Source organism: Erinaceus europaeus, chromosome 3, assembly GCF_950295315.1.
Source record: "Erinaceus europaeus chromosome 3, mEriEur2.1, whole genome shotgun sequence".
NCBI lineage: Eukaryota > Metazoa > Chordata > Mammalia > Eulipotyphla > Erinaceidae > Erinaceus > Erinaceus europaeus.
In genome coordinates, this window is record NC_080164.1 from 147,236,518 (window position 1) to 147,256,520 (window position 20,003).

Consider the following 20,003-nt stretch of genomic DNA (forward strand, 5'->3'; position numbering starts at 1 on the left):
TCACTCCAACATCTAACTCTGCCATATATCTGCACTCATATATACAACTAACTTAATATATTTGTGGTGATTTTTGCAATTCTCTTTGGGTAGCTCAAGGGAATAGTTAATTGGGGCATTATCAGGAAATAAGGGAAACTTCATGAAAGGGTTTACTTGTGATTCAGGATCTTGAAAAATCAGTAGATTTCTAAGCAGAGAGAACAGCTCAAGAAAAGACATGACACTATGAAGAGTCCTGTTGTGCTTACTTACTTAAATACTTGGAAAGAAATGATGAGAAGGAAAGAGGGAACCCAGGTTGAATTTGACATAATTATACTTACCTATGATTAAGCAAAGACCCTAAATAGGGTCCAGGTGGGAGAATATAAGGAATAATATTTATTAGAAAAACTAGAGGAAGGTGCTTGATCCCACAACACCTATATTAAAATTGGAATGCTACAGAGAAGATTCACATGGTCTCTGTACATGAATGACATGCAAATTTGTGAAGTGTTGTGTATTACCAAAAGAAAAAAGAAAAAAAAGAAAAAGAAAGGTAGAGGAATGTCAGGCTAGCGTTGCGGGAGGGAGAGATAACCCAGGAACCAAGGTCGTGGCGGTAGCAATACAAATGTTTATTCATATGGGCGCCCCATGCTTGTAATGCACAGAGGCGTACCTGATCAAAATAGTCGGGGGACCATTTCCCTTCTGCTTGCTGAAGGCCTGTCTCCCAGCACCCCACCCCAAAAAGGACCTCAAAGTCCCAGTTAGGCTGGTTCTGACTGTTCCTGTGGGATTGCTGCAGGTATTTGTCCCTGAAAAATGCCTCCCATTGAAGGAAGAGTGGGCCTGGGAGCATAGCACGAGCTATATCCCTCCAGTCTTGGGGAGTGTTAAGGTTCTGGAGAAGGCCTTATAAGATAGATCTGGTCCATGGAACGCGAACTGTATCTTCTTTAATATCCTGACGAAGTTCCTTAAGATCTGTGGAGGAATACGGGTACCATGCCTGAGGTCTCTGTCTTTTGGGGGGGCAACATTTACCTGGAATGTGTGGACTTGCTCCGGAGGAAAAGTTCCATCACGAAGCCAGCAAAGGTATTCTGTGTCCAATAGTGGCGTAGTGGCAAGGGGAGGAGCTGCAGAAGTGGCGGTGACAGCCGGAGACATGTCTGCTGAAACGGAAACCACTGGGTGAAATGCAGAGGGCTTAGGGTGGGTCAGGATTGGGGCAGGCTTTGCTTTCTCTGGAAAGCATATATGGTGCTGGGCAAGCAGAATGACCATCTCCTTTAAATCTTGGATTGCAGCCTCAAGGTCCCTTAGACTGGGGCTGTTTCCCAAATTAGAGTTATCATTCTCCATCCGGTAAGTCTTAGTGGGAACTTCCTCAGTCCTTTTGGGAGGGGGCCCTGCATATATCCTGAAAGCTGCAACCATGGTCAAGAGGAACCGAGGTGTGGCCCAGAGCAAAATATCCCAGAGACAGAGAAACTGTCTAGCGAAAAAAGAGTAGAGGCTTTGGGAATTCTCTTGATAAGGAGGAAGGTTGCCCATAACAGCGGGGTCTCAGGAAAATAGGAAGAAGGAGAAAAAGAACCGCAGTGCCTTTGTTAACATGAGACTGCAGAGAGCCAAATGGTTGCATACTTATCTGGCCGAGGAGGGTAGGCCCCATGTTGGTGTACCAGATGCCGGGCTAGCATGGGGATGTTTCTTCCCCGGGCCTGTGCTCTCTGGGTTGGAGAGAACTCGACCGGACTCGGCCTGGGTTGCTACTCACTCAGCGACGTGGGAGATAGATGTCTCAGGAACTTGTGGCAGTGTGGTAATGCAAAAAGATCTATTGATCAGAGAGCCAATGCTTTTATAGGATAAAACAGGAAGTGGCAAGTCGGAAACGGAAATGGTGAGGAAAGGGGGTAGAGAAGGGCAAAAGCACGCTGGGAAGGTAAAGGCTTCCTTAGCAACTGTTGTGAGGGTTTTAACTGGTGGGATTAATGTTCCTATGCATGCAGGGCAGGTCTCGAGGTAGAAAGAAGATAGATCAATGGGATGGGTGGGGATCTTTCAGGCAAAACAATGATTATGTAAATAGGCCATAGTATCAGCAATGCAGGGGGGGCTGGCTTAATGCCCGACAGAGGAAGATCTTTGGAAAGTTTTCAGAGGTGGGATGATATTGGGAAATTCAGGATCAAAACTTTCTTGGATTGATTGTAAAAGAAGAGAAATAATTATGGAAGAACACGAGAAATCTAGAGAGAAGACAAGGTGGAAAGATTTGCAAAGTAAGAGAGTTATGGGGGACATGGATCAGGACAAGGAACCCACACAACATATCTGTTGATTAGGAGGTAGGAGAGATTGAGAATTTACCTGATGTTCGATAATCTGCACGTATTATACTATGCTGGGAGAAAACAGCTACAAACTGGATAATAATCTGACTTGGCCTATTAATTACCTTATTTATAGAGTAAGTTATATGTTTATTTCATGACAGTAAAATGGCTTCAATTATATCAACTTTAGATGTTCCACAAACTGTGTTTTATGGAATATTGCAACTCTGGGAGATGTTAATAAAGTTCTAAGGGAATGGAATGAGTTCTGTGATCAAGTAAGATTGGGAAGTGGTGCATTCTATACAATTCACAGAGCCTACTCACATGTTAAAGACTCTGAGAAATGCACACATGAAACTAGCTGGATATTGTTCAATTCAGTATTCCCCAAATATATTTGTTGATTCATTTATTCAACTAGTATTAGGTAAGCATATATTCTGATAGTATCAGCCGTGTGCAGCCACTATTCCCATGCTAAATAATAAAATTGCCCTGTGCTCCTGCCCTTAAGACATTGTTGGTGAGTATAATCTGATAGTCCTCATGCTCTGAAAGATAATTTGGGAAACTTCGAGTTAAGTGCTGTGAAATAGGTATCTGTCTCAGCCTCCTTTGCCCTATGCTACATCAACATCTTCGATTGTTTGTAGAATGTTTTCTGTACTTCTTGCCTTAGGCATGGTCAGAGCTGATGCCAAGGTAACTCTCAGGTTTGGGAAGTTAGTGACTTGCCCAATGTCATTGGTTAGTGGCATAACCAGAGACAGAACCCAGCTCTTCTTACTCTAGGTCCTATTCTCATTTCATTTGTGGTAAGACAAGGCAATATGAATGAAAACAAAATTAGGTAGACTCAGTAGGCTAAGTGAAATATGATGGGTTATGCCAGTTTAATCAACCAATAGCAGAGCTGACTTAGTGTCACCACTGCCATCAGTTACCACTAATCAAGGGTTTGGGTCATTCACCATACTTAGCACTTTATATATATTTTTTACAACTCTATGAAGTAGTGATTATTATTTCCCCATTTTATAGATGAATCAAGCTCTGGGAGGTGAGTAGCATGTTCATGTCTACACAACTGGTAAGGAACAGAGCCAAGCTACCATACTAAGTTGTTTTCAGAGTCTGCATTCTTAGCATTGTTTTATATTAGATAAAATGTCTTCTGTGCTTCTACAGCTATCTCCCAGAATCTATTTATTCTTTCATTATCTCATTTCAGCCTGTGGGACTGCTTTTTTGTTAAAAAATATATATATAACAAAACAAACAAATAAACAACAACAAAAACGTGATCTAAGAAGTGGTCCTGGGGTTGGGTGGTAGCACAGTGGTTAAGTGCAGTGGTGCTAAGTGCAAGGACTGATGCAAGGATCTCGGTTTGAGCCCCTGACCCCCACCTGCAGGGGGGTGGCTTCACAAGCGGTGAAGCAGGTCTGCAGGTGTCTATCTTTCTCTCTCCCTCTCTGTCTTCCTCTCCTCTCTCCATTTCTCTCTGTCTTATCTAATGACAATGACAGCAATGACAACAATAATAAGAACAACAATAACGATAAATAACAAGGGCAAAAAAAAAAAAAAGAGAAAAATAGCTTCTAGGAGTAGTGGATTCATAGTGTAGGCACTGAGCCCCAGCAATAACCCTGGAGGCAAAAAACAAACAAGGTCCCGTCCTTCATTTATCATTTAAGTCACCCATGGAATATGTAGTGAGTACCTATATTTGTGACAGGACTGTTTTAATACCTAAGGATCCAGCAGTGAAAACATATAGTTCCTGCCCATGTGGAACTCATAATCACTAGAGAGAGTAAACACACACACACAGATACTAAAATAAAAAAGTAGAAATAAGTACCATGCAAAAAATTAAAATAAAGATCTCAGAGACTGAATGTCTACTTTAGATAGGGTGATCAAGTGAAGTCTTCTAGCAAAAGTGACATTGAAATTTGAATTATTGGGACTACAGAGAGGTAAGACTAAGAAGAATGAATCTCCAGGGAGAGGGAACATCATGTGCAAATACCCTAACCTTGAGTTTGCTGTATTTGAAGAACTGCAAGAAGGCTGGTGTGATGGAAACCTCATGGGCCAAGAAGAGTGTGGGACTAGGTGCAAATGGAGAAGTAGATGGTGTAGTAGGCTCAGGGCACTGGGAGAGAAACCACTGGAGAGTTGGAGGGTTTAAGCAGGTTTGAGGACATGTATTGTTTTATGTTTTACTTAATGCATTTATATAATTTTGAAAAATCACTTTATTGGGAGAAACAATGATTTATAAGACAGTTTATCACAAGTGTACACTTTCTTCTTGTCTCCCAGAGACAACCATTAATTGCTGTCTTCCTCCACCATGTACACTGGGCCCTCCATTCCTTTTGTCTTCCTCCCACCTTCTCACTTTAGAGCCCTTGGATCTGCTGCAATAGACCACACCCTGCAATTTTTCTTTCTTTGCTTCTTTTTTTTAAAGAAATAATTAATTTTGGTCTGGGAGTTGGTGCAGTGGCTAAGGCACTAGACTCTCATGCATGAGGTCCTGAGTTCAATCCCTGGCAGCACATGTACCAGAGTGATGTCTGGTTATTTCTCTCTCTCCTATCTTTCTCATTAATAAATTAATAAAATTAAAATTTTTAAAAAATTAATTAATTAATTATAGGATAGAGAGAGAAATTGAGAGGGGAGGGAAGATAGAGAGGAAGAGAGACAGAGAGATACCTGCAGCACTGCTTCCCCACTCATGAAGCTTTCCCCCTGCAGGTGGGGACCAGGGATTTGAACCTGGGTCCTTATACACTGTAGTGTATACACTTGACCAGGTATGCCACCGTCTGCCCCCACCTCTTTGCATTTTAGACACCATGTATGAGTAAGGTCATCCAGTATTCCTCCTCCTCCTGGTTTATCTCAACATGATTCTTTCAAGTTCCATTCAAGATATATTTTTATTTTTGGTGGTACCAGATACACACATATGGGATTCCACTGCTCCCAGACTGACTATTTTATTCTTTTTAGTTTACATGGAGAAAAAAAAAGTGGGGCAAGGGGGGAGAGATATCCATGGAGCTCGCCTGGTGCCACAGTGCTCCCATGTGCTGCCAGGGCTTGAATCTGGGGCCTCACACCTAGCAAGGCACTTGCTCTGCTGGGTGAGATACCTTCCATCCTTCAAGTTATGATCTTTTAAATTTAAAATTATTAGGGTTCAGTATTGGTTTATAGGAAAATAATATTTCAGGGTTATAGTTCCACACTTATATAGGTGCTTATACACTAATTTGTATTTTTGAGAATTTATATTGACTGATGAATGGAGAAGGGATTATAAGAAGATAAGAAAGTAAGGCTGGGCAGTGGCACACCTAGTAGAGTGCTCATGCTATAATCCACAAGGACCCAGGTTCAAGCCCCTGGTCCCTCCCATGCAGGGGGAAAAGATTCACAAGTGGTGAAGCAGTGCTGTAGTGCTGTAGGTGTCTTTCTCTCTCTCAAAATTTTTTTTGTTATATTTATTTATTTATTGGATAGAGACATCCAGAAATTGAGAAAGGAGAGATAGAGATAGAGAGACAAGACACCTACAGCATTGCTTTGCCACTTGTGATGCTCTCCCTCAGCAGATGGGGACCAGGTTCTTTGCTCATTGTAACATGTGTGCTTAACTAGGTGTACCACCACCCAGCTCCCATATTTCCCTTACTATCTCCCCCTCCCCTCTTTCCTTTACTATCTCCCCCTCCCCTCTTTCCTTTACTATCTCCCCCTCCCCTCTCTCTCTTTCTCTATCCAATAAATAAATAAATAAAAGCCAATAAGAAAGGAAGCAGTGAGACTACTAGGAGAACACTGCAGTAATGCCAACAAAGGATGGTGATAACTGTATCAGCTATCGATGGAGTGATACCATATAACAAACATTCCCATAAACTGGCACGCGAGAGTGAGGATTAATTAATTAAAAAAAACAAACTTGTTCTTGTGAGTTAATGGGATGATTGGGTAGTTTTAATTTGGGGCAGGCTTGGCTGATCTTGAATAGGGTTGTCCATGTGTCTGCCATCGGCTATGGGCCATGGAAGTATCTTGTCTTTGCCTGTGTTCTCTGATGCCTCTGTAGGGCCCACTGACTGTTCACTATCTAGCACGACCTCTGCTTTGATGACTGGAGCTATCTTTGGTAACTTTGCAGCAAACATTACATTGCAAACATTTGTTGCCACATAACTAATTTGCCATAAGCAATATTTCATAAATGAGTAAAGAAGGCAAAGAAAAGAGTGATGATACTAGAGAGACTTAAAAAATTTACTATATTTTGGCAGTTAAAGCATGAGGAAAAAAGGAAAAGAGGGCTATTCAGCATGACAGTGTGCAACATGAAAAATTAAGGACAAAATAATAGTTAAATACAAAATACTCATATGAATATAGGGAAATATATATAATACAAACTGTTCTAATACATTTTTGCATTAAGTGTAGATTCATGGTAACACTTCACAAAGAAGTGGACTTTTTTTGTGTTGTGCCTAAACACTTGTCTTCTAGGTCTTTCATTTTTTTATAGTATAATGTATTTTTTGCTATTTTTAGTGACCAAGCTTACTGAACATATGAAGTCAGAGGGAAAAATGTAGCTCACATAGTAGAATATAGTGATATCCAGTTTGCAAAGAGTTGGTTTCTTATGTCATCAATGAAGAAGTGAAACTGAACCAACAGCCTGCTTAGATAAATAAGAAGAAGGTGGCTCATTTATCTGTCAGGGGAAAACAAAAAGGAAACCAAACCATTAATCAGTTCTTTTTCTTTCTCATAAGGCAGAATCTCTGTAAGTCTAATTAGTTAGGCTGTGAAAATATTTGCAACAAAAATGCCTAGAGCCTGCTGAGGCAACTCTATTTACTTCTCTGTTTATGTGATGTTCCTGTGCAGGCTGGTCAGTCATGCTCTGTCATGGTGATCATAAAGAAGTGAGAGAGGAAGTAGAAACAGTAAGCATGTTTTAAAACCTGAGCTTGTATCAGGTGTGCTGCTGCAGTTCCACTGGTCAAAACAAGTTACATGTTTACATGGTGTGGGAGGGCATTGCTGAAGAGCGAGGAGACAGAAACATATGAAAAGACACAGGAAGGTGGTGTAGTGCATCAAAGCAAAAGACTCTGAGGTGGGGTGGGGAGGGTTCAGGCCCCAGAATATGATGGCAGAGGAGGACCTAGAGGGGGTTGATTTGTTTATGTGGAAAACTGAGAAATGCAACATATATATATATATATTATATTTTACTGGTGACTGTAAACCATTAATCCCCCCAATAAAGAAAAAAAGGAAATAAAAAAAGAAAGATACAGGAAAGTGAGGCAAAGCAGTGCCATGAACACAACTGGTTTATTGTATTAATTGAAGAGTCAAGTAGAGACCTAAATATTCAGCTTTTCTGATCTTTTATGGCTGGAGTTGACTGATGACTCACTTCACCATACATGAGGATCAGGGTTCAAATACCTGGTCCCCATGTGCAGGGGGAATATTTTAGGAGTGATGGAGCAGTGCTACAGGTCTCCCCCCCTTTTTTTTCCTTCTCCCTCCCCTCCCTCTGTCTCACATCCACTATAAAAAATTACCATGATGTTCAATGGAGTCATGTAGGCACTGAACCCCAGTGATAACCTTGATGGTGAAGAAATTATAATGTGGGCCCAGAAATGGTTTGCATTTGGGATTATAAATTGTACTGCTATCCCAAAGGATGTGATCTAGTTGAGAGAAATCAGTGTACCATAGAGAGGGGGAAATTGCAGACCAGTAATGTTTGAGGTAGCAAGGGAGGATGGGACTGATAATTTAGAAGACAAATTAGTATGTTACTTTTTTCAGAAGTATTTGCATTATATATTTTCCTCCTAGTTTTGACACGAAAGGATATATCTGCTACTGGAATAGATTTAGTCATCAGCCAGGGTAAGGAAGTATATGAATGTTGTTGTCACACTGGACAAATTGAGTGCCTCTATATTAGATTCACTCATTGTAGAGGGGAGACCTCTGTGGATTATCTCTCTCCCTTTTTCCTTCCTCCTCTCCCTCTCTCTTTGTCTCCTTCTTTCCTTCCTTCTTATCTTTCTTCTTTCTTCCTAGATTTATTTCATGAGAGAGAGAGAGGGAGGGAAAGAGAGAGAGAAAGAGAGAGAAAGAGAGAGAGAGGGAGGGAGAGGGAGAAAAAGAGAGTGAGAGAGAGAGGAGCCAGATCACCTCTCCAGTATATGTAGTGTTGAAGATCAAACTTGAGGCCTCAGGCATGCTAGTTTTGCAGTCTTCTTACTGATCCATTTCCCTGACCATGGGACTCAACATTTCTGATGATGATAGTGAAACTGATAAATTCAGTTTCTTAGCTTTTTATGTGGGGAGCAAGTTAGGCAGGTTCTGAACAGCCTGAAGGAGGGAATATGAATTAAGGGGCCACTTCCTTGTTCAGATTTGTATACCAGTATAACTTGATGTTTTGATTAATATAAAGAAGTAGTTCCACCCAGCTGTGCTAGTATTATCATTTATGCATAGACTAGAAATCTTTAGGGTGATTGGCTAATGTTATTCAGTAGAGCCTAGACAAGATACACATTATGGATTTCCAGTCAAGTGATAGAAGTTTTGCTTTTCATGCTTTTAAAGTCATTGTAACTATAGTTTTAAAATGTTTTATAAAAGCCTGGAAAAATAGCATCATGATTATGCAAAAAGATTTTCCTGTCTGAGACTCTGAGGTTCCAGGTTTAATCCCCAGCACCGCCATAAACCAGAGCTGAGCTGTGCTCTGGCCTCTCATTCTCCCTATGCCTCTCTTATTAAAATAAATACACAAAATATTTAAAATGTTATATGTAAAGCAAATTTATGTAATAGATGATGAGTAAAATATGTTTTAAGTTCGGGGAGTCAGGTGGTAGCACAGCGGGTTAAGTGCACATGGCACGAAGCAAAGGAACAGTGTAAGGATCCTGGTTCGAGCCCCTGGCTCCCCACCCTGCAGGGGAGGCGCTTCACAGGCGGTGAGGCAGGTCTGCAGGTGTCTATCTCTCCTCCTCTCTGTCTTCTCCTCTCTCCATTTCTCTCTGTCCTATCCAACAACAACTACATCAATAACAACAACAATAAAAAAACAAGGGCAACAAAAGGGAAAATAAATAAAAAAATATGTTTTAAGTTCAAGTACAGTGTATATTTGGTGACATATTACCATCCTTTTTTAAAAAAAATTTTTATTTTATTTATTTATTCCCTTTTGTTGCCCTTGTTTTTTTTTTATTGTTGTAGTTATTATTGATGTCGTTGTTGTTGGATAGGACAGAGAGAAATGGAGAGAGGAGGGGAAGACAGAGAGGGGGAGAGAAAGACAGACACCTGAAGACCTGCTTCACCGCCTGTGAAGGGACCTGCCTGCAGGTGGGGAGCCGGGGGCTCGAACCGGGATCCTGATGCCGGTCCTTGAGCTTAGCGCCACCTCCGCTTAACTCGCTGTGCTACAGCCGGACTCCCAGCATCCATTTTCATCCACCCTTCTGAGCTACATGCTGCCTGTGGAGTGTGTGTGTGATGAGGAAATAGTCTCCTGCCTTACAGAGTGTTTTAGCAGCCCAGGAAGACGTTTGTACATTTGCTTTGAATCTGCTTTGCTGTTTCTCTCATTAAAGTTTATTAGTGTCTGCTTTATGCAGTTCATGTTTTGAACTGAGAGCCACAGCTGTTACTACTCTGCCTTTTTGAATTTTTCTGATTTGAAAGAAATCATACCAAAAAGGACACCTGCCAGGGTCTTAGTCACTCTTATATACATTAGCTTGAGAAATGTTAGCCCAATGTTAGCAGAAATACCATGAAATCAAGACACGGGGATCAGATGAAGTTGGAATCTTAAAATGTCTATGCTGCTGGCATGAAGTTGTATATCTTTGGCTCTTATTGGTGTTTCCTTTTATGCTAGGTCAGTTAGGAGTTTATGTCTAAAGATACATGTTCTACAAAACATGTATGTATTAGCCACTAAGTTTTTTTTTTAGAAGTGAGCTTGTTTACATTAATAAAATACTTGACATTTATGTTATATATTGAATAGTAAACCTTAAGCTGAGTTTCATTCAAACTTTGCCAGAGACCAGCTTTAGTTAGGAGCAGATATAGACTAAGGACCATATTACTTGTTGACCTGTTTCTATACTTTATTCCTGTTTCTCAAGTTAATAGGGAAGTAACCTGTCAGATGTCACAAATATGTTTTTACCAAGTCTTTTTTTTTTTTTTTTACTATTTACTAAGCCATAATAAATTGAATATAAAAACAGTGAGTACTCTTTTTATGATTTTTAGATCAAACTTAGAAAAAGAGATTTATTTATGAATTAATGAGAGAGAGAGATGGAAAAACCAGAACTGACATATACAGTGCTGGCGATCAAATTCAAGCTTGCAAGTTCAATGCTCTGTTGTGCTACCTCCCTGCTGCTAACCAGATCTCTACTGAAGATATATCACATAATAGATCTCCTTCTCCCTTTCTCTCTCTTTCTCTTTCTCTCTCTCTCTCCCAGAGCACTGCTCAGCTTTGGCTTATGGTGATGTGGAGCTCCAGAGTCTCAGGCCTGAGAGCTTGTTTGCATAACCATTCTGCTATGTTCCCCCACTGTAATAGATTTTTTTATCCTTTATACTTCCGTTAGCTAGATTCTCCTAAGAATTTAACTATAAAGAAGGTGTTTCTTTTGAGCAGTCGATATATTTCTTATAAAAAATTGTTTTTCTGAGAAGCAAATTATTTCTTGAATTTTGGGGAAACTCCAGACTTAATGCACCATAGTGCCAAATAGCTCAGAATTCTTGCTGATAGTGTGTTGCTAAATTGTAGCACTAATGAATTTAACTTTAGGGGATTCTATTTTAAGAGTCATCAAAGAAAAGATATAAAGAAATGTCTATTGGGGGTCAGGCGGTAGCTCAACAGGTTAAGCGCACATGGCATTAAACACAAGAACAGTGTAAGGATCCTGGTTCGAGCCCCTGGCTCCTCACCTGCAGGGGGTCGATTCACAAGCGGTGAAGCAGGACTGCAGGTGTCTATCTTTCTCTGCCCCCTGTGTTCCCGTTCTCTCTCCATTTCTCTCTGTCCTATCCAACAACAACATCAATGGCAACAATAGCAATAACGACAACAACAAAGGCAGCAAGAAAATGGGAAAAAAATGACCTCCAGGAGCAGTGAATTAGTAGTGTAGGCACTGAGCCCCAGCGATAACCCTGGAGGCAGGTAAAAAAAAAAAAAAGAAGTGTCTACTTAAAATGTGGACTATGCTTGTCACCATTTGTGTGTGTGTATGTGTGTGTTTCTCAGGGTACTGTTCAGCTCTGGTTTATGGTGGTGCTGGGGATTGAACCTGGGGTTTTGGATCTTCAGGCATGAGAGTCTTTTAAAAAAAGTTTTATTTATAAAAAGGAAACACTGACAAGAACCATAGGGAAGAGGGGTACAACTCCATACAATTCTCACCACCAGAACTCTATATCCCACCCCCTCCCCTGATAGATATGCTGTCTCCTATACCCATACTGTTGCTTCGTTCATATTTTTTTTTGCTTTATTTATTTGACTTTTCTTACATTTGCTAGAACGGGGGGGGGGTGGGAATTGAGAGGGGAGAGGAAGGTAGAGAGGGAGAGACACACCTACAGCACTGCTTTACCACTCATGAAGCTTCCCTGCTGGTGGGGACTGGGGACTTAAACCTGGGACCATGACCTGGAATATGTGCACTCTACCAAGTGTGCCGCCACACGGCCCCCAAAACCATATATTTAAAATTGTTCTTATACAACTGGTTATGAAGTGGGATATTTTTGTTGTTGCTGTTCTCAAAAGCAAACTGAATTAACTTCCAGTGCTAGTGGACATTTTCAGTGATGCTGGACTGGACCTGTCCAGAGACAAGTGTGCTAGTCTCCACTGTGGCTTGGTTCCTATGGTGGAATAGTTAAGGCTATTTTTTGCCTATATTCAGCTTTTACCATCTGTGCTGCTGTGAGAATTAGGCCCACATAAGCCTTGGTCCAGCAGCTTTCTTCCTGACTTTTTGATTTCTAATTTCTCCTTTTATTTTTATTTTTTCTTCATGAGTCCTGGGCTTTGTGCACACAGCTCCTCAGTCAACTTTTCATTCAGATGGAGATGCATACAAGCAGAGACACAAATAGACAGAGAAAAGGAGACACATTACAGAACCAGAGATTCCCTTGGTGTTATAATACTCCTATGTGGTGCTAGGGCTTGACCCAGGGCCAAGTTCATGGCAAAATGTATGCACTGCTGGGTAAAATATCTTTCTTCCTTCTCCTTTTACTTCTGATTCTCATTTGTAGGTTGTTTATGTGTTATTTTTTTAAAAATAAATTTTATTTAGAAAGATAGGAGGAAAGGGAGAGGGAGAGGGAGAGAGAGAGAGGCAGGCACCACTCTGGTACATGTGCTGCTGGGGATTGAACTCAGAACCTCATGCTTGAGAATCCAATGCCTTACCACTGCACCACCTCCCAGACCACTTGTTTATGGGTTATATGTACATATTTTTTCTTAAATTCCTCTTATTGACAAGAAATTCAACAACATAAAATTCACCATTTGAACCATTTTGAAGAGAACAAACCAGTGAGTGGTTTGTAGTTATTTGCAGTATTGTGCAGCCATTGCCAACACCTAATTCTAAAAGATTTGCATTGCTCCAAAAGGAAATCGCTAACTACTCCACCCTCAATTCTCTCCTTTTCCTAGTCAACCATTAAGTAATCTTGATGGATTTGTCTATTTTCTATATTTTGTATAAATAAAGTCAATATAATTAATGACTTCAGGTGTCTGGCATTTTTACTTAGTATAATGCTTTCAGTGTTTGTCCACCATGTATCATTATACGACTGTGTACTATGTATCATGTGTTTTTATAATGAAGTAAATCCATTGCATGGATATATATATATATGTATATGTATATGTATATGTATATGTATATGTATATGTATATGTATATGTATATGTATATGTATATGTATATGTATATGTATATGTATATGTATATGTATATGTATATGTATATGTATATGTATATGTATATGTATATGTATATGTATATGTATATATATATATATACACACACACATTTTTCAGTTGTTGGACATTTGGGTTGTTTCCAGTTTTTGGCTATTATGAGTAATGCCACTATAAGTGTTCAAGTAGACTTTTCTGTGTGAATATATTTTGATGCTAGGTCATATGGTAACTCTATGTTTAACTTTTGGGGAAGCACCAATGTTTTTTCACAGTGGCTGCACCATTTTAAGTTTTCTTTAGCAATATGCGAGAGTTCCAGTTTCTCCATATTCTTGCAAGTAATTGTTCTTTTTTTTTTTCATTTAAAAATTATAGTTATCCTTGTGCGTGAGAAGTGATATCTTGTTGTGGTTTTGACTTGCATTTTCCTAATGGCTAATGAGATTGATAATCTTTTCTTGTGTTTATTGGACATTTGTCCATCGTCTATGGGGGAAATGTCTATTTTAAGTTCTTTGATCACTTCTAAATTGGATTTCTGTAAATTGTTAGTTGTAAATGTTATTTTTATATTATGGATACTAGATCCTTACCAAATATACTATTTATAAATGTTTCCTCCCATTATGTGGGCTTTTTTTTTTTTTTTTGATGGTGTCCTTTGATACACAAAAGATTTTACCTTTTTGAATTTATTTGCTTTCTTTTGTTGCTTATCTTGGTGTCATAGTATTTAAATAAAACATTGCATAATCTAATGCCACTAATATGGTAGTTATGTTTCCTTCTAAGAGCTTGTTTTAAAACATATTTGGTCTTGTATTAAATCTTTGATCCGGAGTGCAGTTCTCGGAAGGTAGGGTTTGCAGTTTCCATTGTTCTGTAGTGGCCCTTTCACAGTGTGGGAGAGTGAGTAGATTTTAAATAAACATTGGCTGAATAATGAAAGGAAAAATAAACACAAGAATGGAAATGAAACATTTTGGGTTTCGGTTTCTTTTTAGTAGGGGAAATAAGCATTCTTTCTTTTGAAGGTCTGTGTGTTTATTTGACTGAGAATGGGGTTGGGGGGAGAAAAGATGACTGAGAAAGGCATGGGCTTAGGGGGCGCGGAGGTGGCTCATTGGTAGCTTGTAGGAATTGCAGGAGAGCCTGGTTTGATCCCAAGCATCACATACGCTGCAGTAGGGTTCTGGTGCTCTCATTACATTTATGAGTAAATTAAAAAGAAAAACAACAGACTCTATTAAAGAAGAGAATGGAATCTATTGAAGTAAATGCCAGTTGTTTTTACTGTTTGTTTAAAAAATCATGTTCAGACTTAGCCATACATTTCATGATATTGAGCTGTTGGCCTGCGGTATGTGCCTTTGTCTTCTCATTGTTTTTTTTTTTTGCCTTCAGGGTTATTGCTAGGACTCGGTGCAGGCACTGCAAATCCACTGCTCCTGGAGGCTATTTTTCCCCCTGTTTTTGTTGCCACTATTATTGTTATTAATGCTGTTGTTGTTGGATAGAACAGAGAGAAATGAAGAGAGGAATGGAAGACAGAGAGGGGGAGAGAAAGATAGACACCTGCAGACCAGCTTCACCGCCTGTGAAGCGACTCCCACGCAGGTGGGGAGCCGGGGGCTTGAACTGGGATCCTTACGCCAGTCCTTGTGCTTTGCGCCACCTGCGCTTAACCCGCTGCACTACTGCTTAACTCCCGTTTCACCATCTTCTATGTGTGACACTAAGTTAGCTGTTTAGCTCGTCAGCCATTATCTTCTGTGATAATCCCCCCACCTCCAGAGCTAAAATTTATACTCATCCACCATGAAGCACTTATGACATAGTAATGAAATTGTAGCTTTTGTCTTATCTATTCTTTCTCCTAGGCTACCAGCACCTAATGACTGTGGGTAATTAATGTATTCATTCTTTATGTTCTTTTCTTCCTTCCTTCCATCCTTCCTTCCTCCCTTTCTTTTTTTTAAGTCATTGTGGGGGTTTCACCGCTTTAGAGGAGAGCCAGAGAGAGACAGAGAGAGAGAGAGAGAGAGGGAGAGAGAGAGAGAGAGACCATAGCCCTGAAGCTTCCTCTGGTGCGGTGGGGTCTGGGTTCCAACCTGGGTTGCATACATGACAAAGCAGTGCACTATCCAAAATAAATCCTTTTGCCAGTCCCACTTCTTAGGCTTTATTGTGTGTCAAAGGGCTTTATAGCATATTTGGCACTTAGTGAATGCTCTGTTAATCATTGTTGTAAGTGTAAATGTGAATTATTAGTAAAGAAGAAAAGTATGGGAATGACCAACTGTTGACCAGTGGCTTCCCTGCCTATTTGCCACGCATAAGAAATTTTATGTGCACTTAAAATATTACTTATGCCTTATTATACTCCTTTAAGGTTGATGTCATCACTCTCATTTATAGATAAGAAAGAAGCCTCAATGAAGAGCGATATCTTGCCTGATTTACTGTCATACTCATAAGTTTAGATTCTCTCAATCATGTTGTTTACTTAGAAAGTTTGGTGTAGTAGATAAAGTAACAAAACTGACCTGAGCAAGAATCTTTAGGATAATACTTAAAGAATTTAGTTTATGACTTCTCCAGCTCTTCCAGGAGAAGAAATCAAGTTTTGATTTGGGAAGTAATTTTTATTATTGGTGATTTAACATTGACTTTCAAATTAGGGGCATAGTTTCATCTCCATGTGTATGTGTAAGTCACTGTACTCACCACCAAAGTCCTCTGCTCCCTGTCTGATAACTGCTATAGTTCTCAGAGTCTAAGAGACAGAGCTTTGCTACTTTTTTTAAAACAATTTTTATTTGTGATTAGTAGTGATTTATGATTATAAGATTACAGGGTACACTTCCACACCACACCTGCCGCCAAAGTTCTGAGTCCCTCCCCTCCCAGTGATAACTACCATAGTCCTTACAAAGTCTGAAGAGACCATTTGCTTTTTTTTTTTTAACTTCATTTTGTCTATATTCTATGTATGACTGAAACCATCAGGTAGTATCTTTCACCTTTTTATTTAATTTACTTAGCATAATAATTTTTATTTCCATTCATTTTGTCTTGCATGATATAATAATCTTTTTAATATCTTACTAATTCTATAGTCTACAATTTCTTGATTCAGTCACATGCTGATGGACACTTAGGTTACTTCCGTATTTTGGCCCTTGTATATAGTGCAGGCATGAGCACAGAGGTGCATTCATCCTTTTGAGATAGTGCTTTCACATCCTTTGGCTAGGAGTGGTATGATAGAGTAATAAGACATTTCCATTTGCATTTGTTAAAGACTCTTTATACTGTTTTCTATAAGGGCTGCACCAGTTTTCTAAAACTTATTTTTAAATTTAAATTTATTTATTTATTTATTTGTTCTGGATAGAGACATAAGTTTAGGGGTGAGGGGGGAGAGAGAGACACCTCCAGCACTGCGTCACCACTTATGAAGCTTTTCCCCTACAGGTGATGACTAGGGGCTTGAACCCAGGTCCTTGCACACTGGATTGTGTGTACTCACCCAGGTGCACCACCACTGAGCCCCCCAGACTTTTTATGTTTTAGCATATTTATTTAGATGATCAGATTTTCTGTTTTTAGGACAGTAATAATATGGGTGGGGAACATGCTGACTTCTAGAATGTCAGTGTGCATAGGATTTTATGGTTAAGGACAGCTTTAGAGTTAGCCAGTTTTAGAGCTTTAATCTTGCAGTTGTAAAGTCACAAGATCCTCAGAGTTTGACTTTGCTCTTAGTTGTATTGTCAGCTAACTGACCAGTTCTTTCAGAAAAAGATCTCAAATATAAAACAGACACACTCAGGAGCATCTCTGGGAGAGAACAAAAGGAACATTCTAATTGTTACTTTATGATTGTAAGGACTAGCTGATTTAAAATGCAGAATATATACTTTTAGAAATAGGTGTCCTTTAAATATTTTTTTTTCTACTGACAAACCCCAAATGATAACGGATCTGCGGTAGATGCTTCTGTTACCTTTGAGGTTTGGCTTCTGAAATAAATGCTATGAAGCTTTAAATAAAGTGAAAGTGTTTAGTGATTCATATACTGAATACCTTTTGTATTTCAGACAGTATCTTGATTGCTAGACCATATCAAATATTATAGTTTCTTTTGCTCAGTTTATATAAGACTGTATTTAGTGGAAAAAATGATTTTGGAACATGCTTTTGAGAAATTGCTATGGAACAGACTGGAGCTTTATATGTTTGTATAACACATGCACACATACACACTTACTAATAAATCCTATCAAAACTAGCCAAGCGTCAATGTCTTTTGCTTAACCAAACTTCGTTTTCAGAATTTCACACAGTACTAAAGAAGAAATTTGAACATCTATTTTCTAGAATGTCATTTCTCAAGTCATGAAATTTTCAGGCTCACTGAAATATGTAATTTCCGTTGGTAAAACATGTTATTAAGAATTGGATAACATTCCCAAAGGAGAAGTATCTAGTTTGGAAATCTTTGTATGTCCAGGGAGTGCTTATAAATGAGAAGTATTTGTTTTGGATCAGAGGAGTAGGATGATGAAGTGAAAGTTCTGTAAAATACTAGACGTTGGTTCAAACCTTTACCGGATTCTGAAATTTTGTGAAGCAGTTTGTCAGTTCTTTAATACCTTGTTTGTTCTGGAGCCCAGTATCATTTACTAGTCCCTTTTTAAGGACTTATACCATATACTGAATGTGTTTTTCTTCATGGGAATGTGTTTTTCATTCTGTAGTTAAATCCAAATGGAATAATTGTTCTAGTTACTTTAATTTCTTTCTTTTTAAAATTTCTTTTTAATTATATTTATTTATTGGCTAGAGACAGCCAGAAATTGAGAGGCAGAAGGAGATAGAGAAGGAGAGAGACACAGAGATACCTGCAGCACTGCTTCATCACTTGTGAACTTTTCCCCCTGAGGTGGAGGCTGGGGGCTTGAACCAAGGTCCTGTTCACTAACATGTGTGCTCAACCAGGTGCACCACCACGTGGCCCCAAGTTATTTTAATTTCTACCAAGTATTTGGAATGTATATGGTTTGTAAAGTGGAGGATATGTGTAATTAAGTCAGTTTTTTCTGGACTGGGGAGCTAATATAGTTGTTATGCCAAAAGGCTTCCATGCCTGAGGCCCCAAAGCTCCCAGTCCCAGGTTTATCCCATACTGCCACCATCAGCTGAAGTTTACAGTGTTCTGGTAAACAAATGAAAGCAAAAGAGTCACTTTAATATAACAGAAAGCTTTGCTTTTCTGTTTAACTTCTTTTGTACACTCACAGGATACCCAAATTTACAGCTCATGGCCAAGAGCCACTAAATAAAACCCTTTTGAAAATGGCAGTATGAGCACATACTGGTTTGTTTGTTTTTTACTTTTATTTCCTGTTTATGTTTTTTTTAAAAAATCAAACAAGTTTTAAGAAAGAAGTTTCATAGGTATTATTTGAGGAAGTAGTCCTAACGACTACTTGTTGATAGGTCTCTGTCAGAATGATGCTAATATTTTATCTCATCATGGAAGTAGTCTAAGGAGACAATCAATCTTTGTTAGTGATCAAGTACTAATCATATTCCCAGAAAGCTTTATCTATATCCTTTTTATGGTCTTTTATAGATTGTGTTGTAGCTCATTGTTTTTAAATTACTTTCCCCATGCCTCTCTAGAGCAAAGATCATACTGAGTTCATCTTTGTAACCTCCTTAAGTGCTCCATGCATAGTTCCTCATACAACACGACTGTACAGTAAATGTCAGAATTAATGATTAGACAAATACTTGAAGCTTCCTGTGGACAAATTGGCTCATGAACTAAATAAATATGGTGAGACGATGGATTAATGACTGAGAGAAAATAATTTAAAGGACAAGAGAAGTTTGACAGGAATTTGAAATGAGAATGGGCTAGTCAAAAAAATAGTCCAGTACATTTTATGTTCCAGTTCTCTACTGCTGTGTAACAAACCTTAGAAATACAGGTTTATAGTTCTCTAGTCAGATTTACCATCTTGCTTTAGTATGCACTCTACTTTCAATGCAGTGCTCACTTTTGGTGATTTTCTTTTTAATCATTCTTTTATAAGAAGCTATCATCTGAATATTCTCATTTTGTCTGACTGCCCATTGTGCTTTGGCACTTTGTTGATCTGTACAGAATTTTCCTTTCTTCATACTGTAGACTTGAATGACTAACTTCTGCTTTCATGAAATTTGAACAGGGGAAGGGAAAGGAATTATAACAAGGACAAATGTTATAATAGACTGATTTCATTTTTGACTGCTAGAAACCACACAATTCCCATTTGTCTGAGTAAGCATAGTGTCACATTACATTATCCTGAGGCTCAGCAGACTCAGGGAGTGTTTGGAGAAGCTTTCTTTAAAAAAAAATTTTTTTTTAATTATCTTTATTTACTTATTGGATAGAGACAGCCAGAAATAGAGAAGGAAGGGGGTGATAGGGAGGAGAGAGACAGAGACACCTGCAGCCCTGCTTCACCACTCGCAAAGCTTTCCCTCTGCAGTTGGGG

The 20,003-nt window shown here is 39.1% G+C and overlaps 1 protein-coding gene and 1 non-coding gene across 2 annotated transcripts in view; both read left to right on the plus strand.

The window, feature by feature from the left end:
- The window catches only part of TEC (tec protein tyrosine kinase), a 152,752-nt gene that overhangs the window by 21,387 nt on the left and 111,362 nt on the right, over window positions 1-20,003 (plus strand). The gene's annotated exons all lie outside the window — the stretch shown is intronic.
- LOC132537878 (U6 spliceosomal RNA) lies at window positions 407-513 on the plus strand. Its single transcript, XR_009549300.1, has one exon. It is a non-coding gene; the product is annotated as a U6 spliceosomal RNA (small nuclear RNA).